The 6,978-nt window shown below is 42.7% G+C and overlaps 1 long non-coding RNA gene across 1 annotated transcript; it reads left to right on the forward strand.

The window, feature by feature from the left end:
* The first annotated feature begins 184 nt into the window (after positions 1-184).
* LOC148847001 (uncharacterized) lies at positions 185-3,642 on the forward strand. Its single transcript, XR_016101407.1, has 3 exons — positions 185-1,959; positions 2,808-2,908; positions 3,148-3,642. It is a non-coding gene; the product is annotated as an uncharacterized LOC148847001 (long non-coding RNA).
* Positions 3,643-6,978: the final 3,336 nt, after the last annotated feature.

Below are 6,978 nucleotides of genomic sequence, written 5' to 3' on the forward strand. Positions count from 1 at the left end.
AACCAAGTAATTTCCAACCATAGAATCACTAATAGTGACAGTGCTAGAATTCCAGACTACCAGAACTCCCCCTGCTCAGTTTAGTGAACAAATGACAACCCTTCTCCGACCTAAGCCCATGCCTCGAACATTCCATGACAAAATTTTCATCACAACAAATACAAGCCAATCCCCCAGCCTCCTTCCCCTACTTCTTGACTTACCTCCCTTTTCTCCTCCCCCTACCACCATCCTTTGTACACCCTGCCCTATCATTCAAGCCCCAAGTAAGGCGTAACAGCTCCCTTTTCCCTTTCACATTCTTCTTACCTTTGGCATTTACTACACCCCTTTCCCGTAAAATCATGTGTTCAATCTCCATCAGGAAATCCTTCATCTGTTTCTCGAGACCAGCCATCGAGACCCCAATGAACTCTCCAAACTTCAAATATTTGGATAACACCCAGCTTGATAGAAGTTCTCTTTCAACCAAGTTTTGAGTCCGCTGCCGCAAGATCCCCTCCTCTAACTCGGAGCCCTCTGAAAGTTCCCCTTCCTCTAGCAATGTTACCTCTCCATCGCCTGGTCTCAAAGGAGTTTTAGATTCCAACAAGGCCAAACTATGCGAAGTCTCTCTTCCCTCTCTTTTTTCCAACCTCTCTTGCGATGACGGTTCCACAGCCTGCAATGGAGACACGTCTTCCCCATGCAGGCCCTCACTACTCTCCAAAGCATTCAGGATTTTACTAGGGCCCCCTTTAATTTTAGGAATGCCATCAGAACTAGCTTCCCTCAAGTCTTCGTCAGTTGACGAGTCTTCTACCTCCACCATCACAACTTTCCCTTTTCCCACTGCCGCTCCTGAATGGACCCCCTGAACCTTCGTCTGACCCATTCTTCCCTCGAAAAACTTGATCGCCCCTGGGTCCTTTCGGAACTTTTCGCAAAAAAACTTTGAACTCTTCTATTTCTGACATCTAGACTCAAAGTTAGGCTCTCGACTCCCTTGAATAGCTTTCCCAACAGGCCCAGAAATTGGAGGGCCTTGGGCCCCGGCTTTTTGTCGGTCTTCCCCTCTCTCTTTTCCCCAAACCCACGGTCTAATCCTTTTTATGATAAGGATCCCTAGACCTCCTCTTGTGATTAGAGTTTTGGGTCTTCCAACCGACTCGTTCGTCCCTACCCAATCTGCCTGTGTGACCCAGCTCCAACAAGCATTCCCCTATTAATTCTTTCAGCTCCTCTTTACTAGTCAGCCAGTAGCCTCTCTTCGACTTGTTCAAAATTTGAAACTGAGCCCCCTAACCGCATTCAGGCACAATGTCAGACGCTACACTTCTCTTCGACTCGTTCAAAGTTTGAACTAGAGCCCCCTGGCTATAGTCAAGCACAATGTCAGATGCTACATTCCTCTCAATCGCCCGATTCCCTTTCCCGTTTGGTACAATCAATAGTTCCCTAGTCATCTTCTGCAAATTGCCCAACATTCGACCCTCCTGAGAATCACCCGTGGAATGTCCGGTTGAAACAAACCCCACCAGCACCCCTTTCTCTACCACCCCAAGGTCTCTTCTGTATAACTTTCAATCACCTCATCCCTTGTAATGCTCTTCGCCGATTTGTGTAATTCCGTAACCGGCCTCAATGAAGGTTCCAGTTATGGCCAGATGTGTGCAATATACACCACTTCTCCCACTCTAACTTCCATCATCGTCGGAATCTCTCCCCTCCACGCCACCTGCATTTTCACCCATTAACAGGTCGCCAACTCATCCATGGAGTCATTTGTGGCTAGAAAGCCCCCATAGAAATCCCCAATCACAGAAATAACTTCCAGACTCCACAAGATCAGTGGGAGACCATATATACAAACCAAAATCTTTTGATAGAGATCGCCCTTCCCTGAAGGCTCGTTTGAAGTGCATCCAGCACAAGCACACCATCTGTCAAGAAGCAGCTTATTCTCCCCCAAGCACCACGGTATGCCACTAAGTACCGCCTCCGCTCCCTTCTCCAAGGAAGTTATGAACAAAAACATTCCATTCACAAGTTTTTTAACCTTCACCTCCCCTAAGGCCACCTCTCCACTACTGCAAGGTCAGGTACCTTTGTCACAAGCCTACCAACAAGGCGGCCCTCTAGGAATTTCTTTCAAAGATTTACGCCCTTCTTCAACGTCCCAATGAAGAACCCATCATTCCTGAAAAACCTGGCTTCACCTTCTGCCGGCCATGCTCTGGTTTCAGTCACTTCTTTGAGTGAAACCCCTTTCCTGGTCTTAGGGTCTCTGTCACCTAACCATGGCGGTCTCCTCATCTCTCCCCGTCACTGGTCTTTCCTAAAATACAGGACTACACTGATCAGGATTTCCTATGCATCTCCAAATCCCCACAAGTCTAAGCCCTTGCTACTATCACTGATATATACCTATTCCTAAAGTTTCTCAAGTCCACTTAATTTCACATTTCTCATTAAATAATGTTCAAAACTCTAGTCCATTCTCTCTTTGCATGTCTAATTGTTGACTCACTTAAGTTATTCTCAATATTACTTTTCTATTTACATAATTGATTCTCATGGTTACTAGTTACTTTCTGATTTATCTCCTGTGCAACTTGTTGGAGAACTTTTAAGTGGCAAATATATACATATCAAATGGCCTCTAATTATATTAAAATGTACTTGCTAGTCCTTTATAACAGTCGAAAGAAAAATAATTAGATGCAATTTAGTTGCACTCTAGAAACTATTTGTTTTGCCACTGATGTAGCTTCAAGGTTATCTAAAACTGAAAGTACTCTGACTTTCTTTATCTGCTTTTGGTTTAGTGTTTGGGAGTTGGGGCAAGATAACGGAGCTCCAGTTGGAAGTTGCCCCTTGCTTGTATCATTTACTTACTCTGGTTTCCATACATTTCATGTGGTTACTGGTTAGTATCAATTTCCTTTGCCATTTTTAGTTATTTTGCTCTTACCACTGATCATATAGCTGAGAATAAATTTGATAAACCTCTGAGGTAGACTGTATAAGATTGTCAGCCTTCAATCATCTTAGTGTTGCATGTGGCCATGACATGACACTGCATTCAAATTTCCAGTTTGGAGATATTTGGGGTAAATGTGAATATCTAATTATTCTAAGCATCTAACATTTTGTTTTTGTTGTCAGAAAATATGGTAACAATCTAATAAAGGCCATTACCCAATGTTGACCCCATCTATCTGGGATCTTTGTAGTGGCAGACTGGATATGGTGCTAGCATTCGGTAATTTTTTGCACAAAGTAGCCACTCTGCTCAAGTAGGCAATCACAGCTATGTTATTGCAGCTAACTGTTCTACATCTTGTGATTGCAATCCCAGTATGCTTCAGATCTTTATGTTATCATCAATTGGAACCCTTATGCCTCCTTTTTGTATGGTTCGTGGTAGCTATGTACAGGTTCTCATTTTAAAACTGGATTTCAATGTCAGAGTGATTATGACTGGACTTTAGTCTTTATTATTATTAGGTATTTAGAGCTGTATTGAGAATTAGATTCTATATTTTAGTGTCCTAGTGTGTTTGTTCCCCAGTTAAAACTGGATTCCATAAAGGGATATCTAACCCCTATATTGATGGTATAAATTTATTATAATTGAATTTTTAGAAGAATTTACCTGCAGGCAAGAGTATTTTCTTTCTTTCTTCATTATTGTCTCCATATTCTAGACTATTTCTTTTATTTTTGTCTCTTGCTTGTATATCTGATTTTTTTCTAGTCTAATGTTTACTCTCTGTTCTCAGATCTAAATCTCTTTCTCTCATAATTCAGAATTTCAGATCCTTGATTCCCCTTCTTTAGCATCAAGTACACTGTAATAGGAATTTTCTCCCTTGTGATCTCACAAAGCAAGTGCTGAAACTGGGCAAGCTGAACCCAAGTTGATCACCTTTTAATTATGCTCATCACAATTCTAGTCCCAATAAAGTTTATAAGCGCAAGACAAGATGGGCAGAGCTTCCCTAACCTTAAGCTATTATGTGGAATGGAAATATAGGTAGATCTCCATTCTCCAGATGATGGAATTTGTTTGAGTTTTTTTTTTTTTCAACAGGGGTAAGGTGTTGTGGTGTATGATCCCTCATGTGGTGTGTTGGGTACTGTGGAAAGAAAGAAATAGTAGGTTTTGAAGGTCAAAGGTGCTCCTTAGATGAGTTGGTGGTTCAGGCAATGGCTACTATACATTCCTGGCTGTCATCCAAGGACTCTTTTAAGCATATCCCTCATCATCAGTATTTTGATCTGGGTTTTTTGTTTACTTGATTTAGTTGGGGGTCTCTTGTATTTATTCCGGAGAGACCAGTTTTTTGTTGTTTCTGTATAGTTTCTGGCTGTACATGGAGCGTTTTGTGGACTGGCAGCTGATATGTTTACAGTTAATACTCATTAATACAATTACCTAACTTTTTCTCAAAAATTTTGAGATGCATAGGAGTCTAGGGTTCAAGAATTAAACCCTAAAATTCAGGAGTTCAAGAAAATCAGCTTGTTGGCATTTGAAAACTAAGAGTTTGATGTGTAGGATTGAATTGTACCGTGAGATCTAATCCATGGTGCTGATTGATGGGGCCTCCAATAAATGAAACTGTCTAAATTTTAAGTGCTTAGAACTAGAATTGAAGAAAAAGATACTAGGAAGCAAGAAATAATTCAAAAATCAATGTTTCAGTATAGAAAAATACTAGGCCATAAATGAAGTTCAAACTGGTCAAAGGTATGAATACTATTTCCTGAAACAAGAATTTTGCAGGTTGATAGAGATCGTACCTGACAACATGCAAAAATATAACAAGAAGCCACAAGAGAAAACGCTCTGTTGTGGAGATTTACAGGCTTATTGCATAGCATAGATTTGGTCACATCCGATTTTGAATTAGTAATCTGTATCAGAAAATCATATGAAACAGCCAAATGACACTAAGCTCTAGTGGAGCTTGCCTTAACAACACAGAGAGAAACACACTAATGTAAGATATACTTGGCCCAAGCTCACCTGCACACCCACCCATCCGCCCACATACATACTTTGTATATAATAATATTTGTAGTAGACACTTTGCTTGAATAAATTAATAATAAATAAAACATGCAAGATAAATTTGATCTACAGTAGATCCCATGTGCTTATGACATCATCCATGGTTTTACCAATTCCTTTATTCAAGAGGGTAGAAAGGTGCATCAAATATTCTAGATGACTAAATGCAGACATCAGATCTCAACAGAAATGACCCTATTCATAGTGGAAGAATGATATCATATTTCCTATTTCTTCTCATTGTATTGAAATTATCTTTTACATGTGATACACATAATCATTGCCTTTTAAAAACACACCTTGGTACAGATCACTTCTCTTGTAGTGGTGTGTACACACCACACCACAGTCTACAGAACACCTGGTGTGTTCTAGAACCATGGTTCTGAAACATACCATGGTGAGGTGGTTTGTTCCAAAACACACCACACTTTTCCCAACCACATTACAGAACACCCCCTTAGTTGGCCATCATTGTGCGTCCTTAGCGAACTCGTCCAATTGTTCCTTGGCACGTTGTCACGGGGTTAATCAGCGAGGCCCCATGCGGCGCTCGATGGGGTCGAGAAAACCTACGAAAGCAAGCAACAATACACACCAGGCAACAAGAATGCACACAGATTAGACAAAAGGTAACTTGTATTGCATTAATCAATGGTAAGCACAAGCACACAATGCAGTGTCAAGGGGATCTCGTGCTTAACCTTTACACGCTAATGAACTCACTCGACTACCTATCTCCCCTCAAAGAGTACGTTAAGCTTTTGGGGGAGTGACATTAAGAAACATCAAAAGAATGAAAATTCATACTATGTATTTACAATAACGCCATTGGCGGTCCCCCCTTACAAAATACATGCGTAGCCCACCCATGACACACATGCTGACACCTTGAAGGCACGCGGTTGGCATTCTGATGGCTCATGGTAGGTGCTTGATGGCGCGGCAAAGGAGTCACTCGTGACATTCTCCCCCACTCAATTCGATCTACGTCCTCGGAGATCGGCTTCAGCTGGTCCCTTATAGTCACTACTGCGGAAGGAAGGTTCTTCTGCTGCTCCCGAACCGGTTATCGTCCAAGGCCGAGGTGTATAGTCTTGTAACATGGTTGGGTTGGCCTATTCTGTTGGGGTTTCCTAGGGCTAAGTCCTTTCCCGGCAGCCTCAAGGTATGTTAATGGCTGATTCGACTTGCTTATCGGGTAGGTTTGGGCCAGGTAAGGGTCAAAATGATGGTTTGGATTGTTGGGGTGTTGGTTCCCATGAATTTTTCCCCAAGGGTGACTGACAAGGTTACTACATGATTCAGTCTGAGGGATGGTGCAAAAGTGGTCCCTAGGCAGCTTGGGTGGCACTCGCTTTCCCCTGTGGTTGTGGTGATAGGCGATGTTGAACTTGGACACGGCCTTGGGTCTTCTGCTTTGCTTGAGGGTTGTCGACGTGCACGAACTCTGTTGCTGGAGAGGTGTAGACGGTTGGATGGCCTGCTGTTTCCTACTGCTGCTGTAGTTGTTGGCTCGAGGTGCGGCTTCTTCAGCTTGTGGAGTGGGGAACTTCTCTGCTTCCTTCATGTTGGCGTTGAACAAGACTTCTCCATGAAAAAGGTGTAGTGCAGAAACTTGCTTCCCATGAAATCGGGTAGAAGTCACAACTGGCACCATGCAAGGGGAGCGCTCGTCCAAGATGCACAGAGAGTTGATGTGAGGCAGGAGTGCGGCTTCTGCTTGTCTCATGAAGTCCATTCCCAAGACAACTCGGAAGTCATCCAAGGGTACAACTGAAAGATTAATCTTGTCTGTCCACGACCCAACTTGGAGGTCAACCCCACGAGTCGTGCCTTCAATCGCCTTTGCCCCGGAGTTCATAGCCTTGATCCACCCTGTCTCTTTCACGGTGTTCAGCTTGAGTCGCTTGGCCTCG

This window comes from Nelumbo lutea, chromosome 6, assembly GCF_056320005.1.
Source record: "Nelumbo lutea isolate HS-2025 chromosome 6, American lotus-T2T, whole genome shotgun sequence".
Taxonomy (NCBI): domain Eukaryota; kingdom Viridiplantae; phylum Streptophyta; class Magnoliopsida; order Proteales; family Nelumbonaceae; genus Nelumbo; species Nelumbo lutea.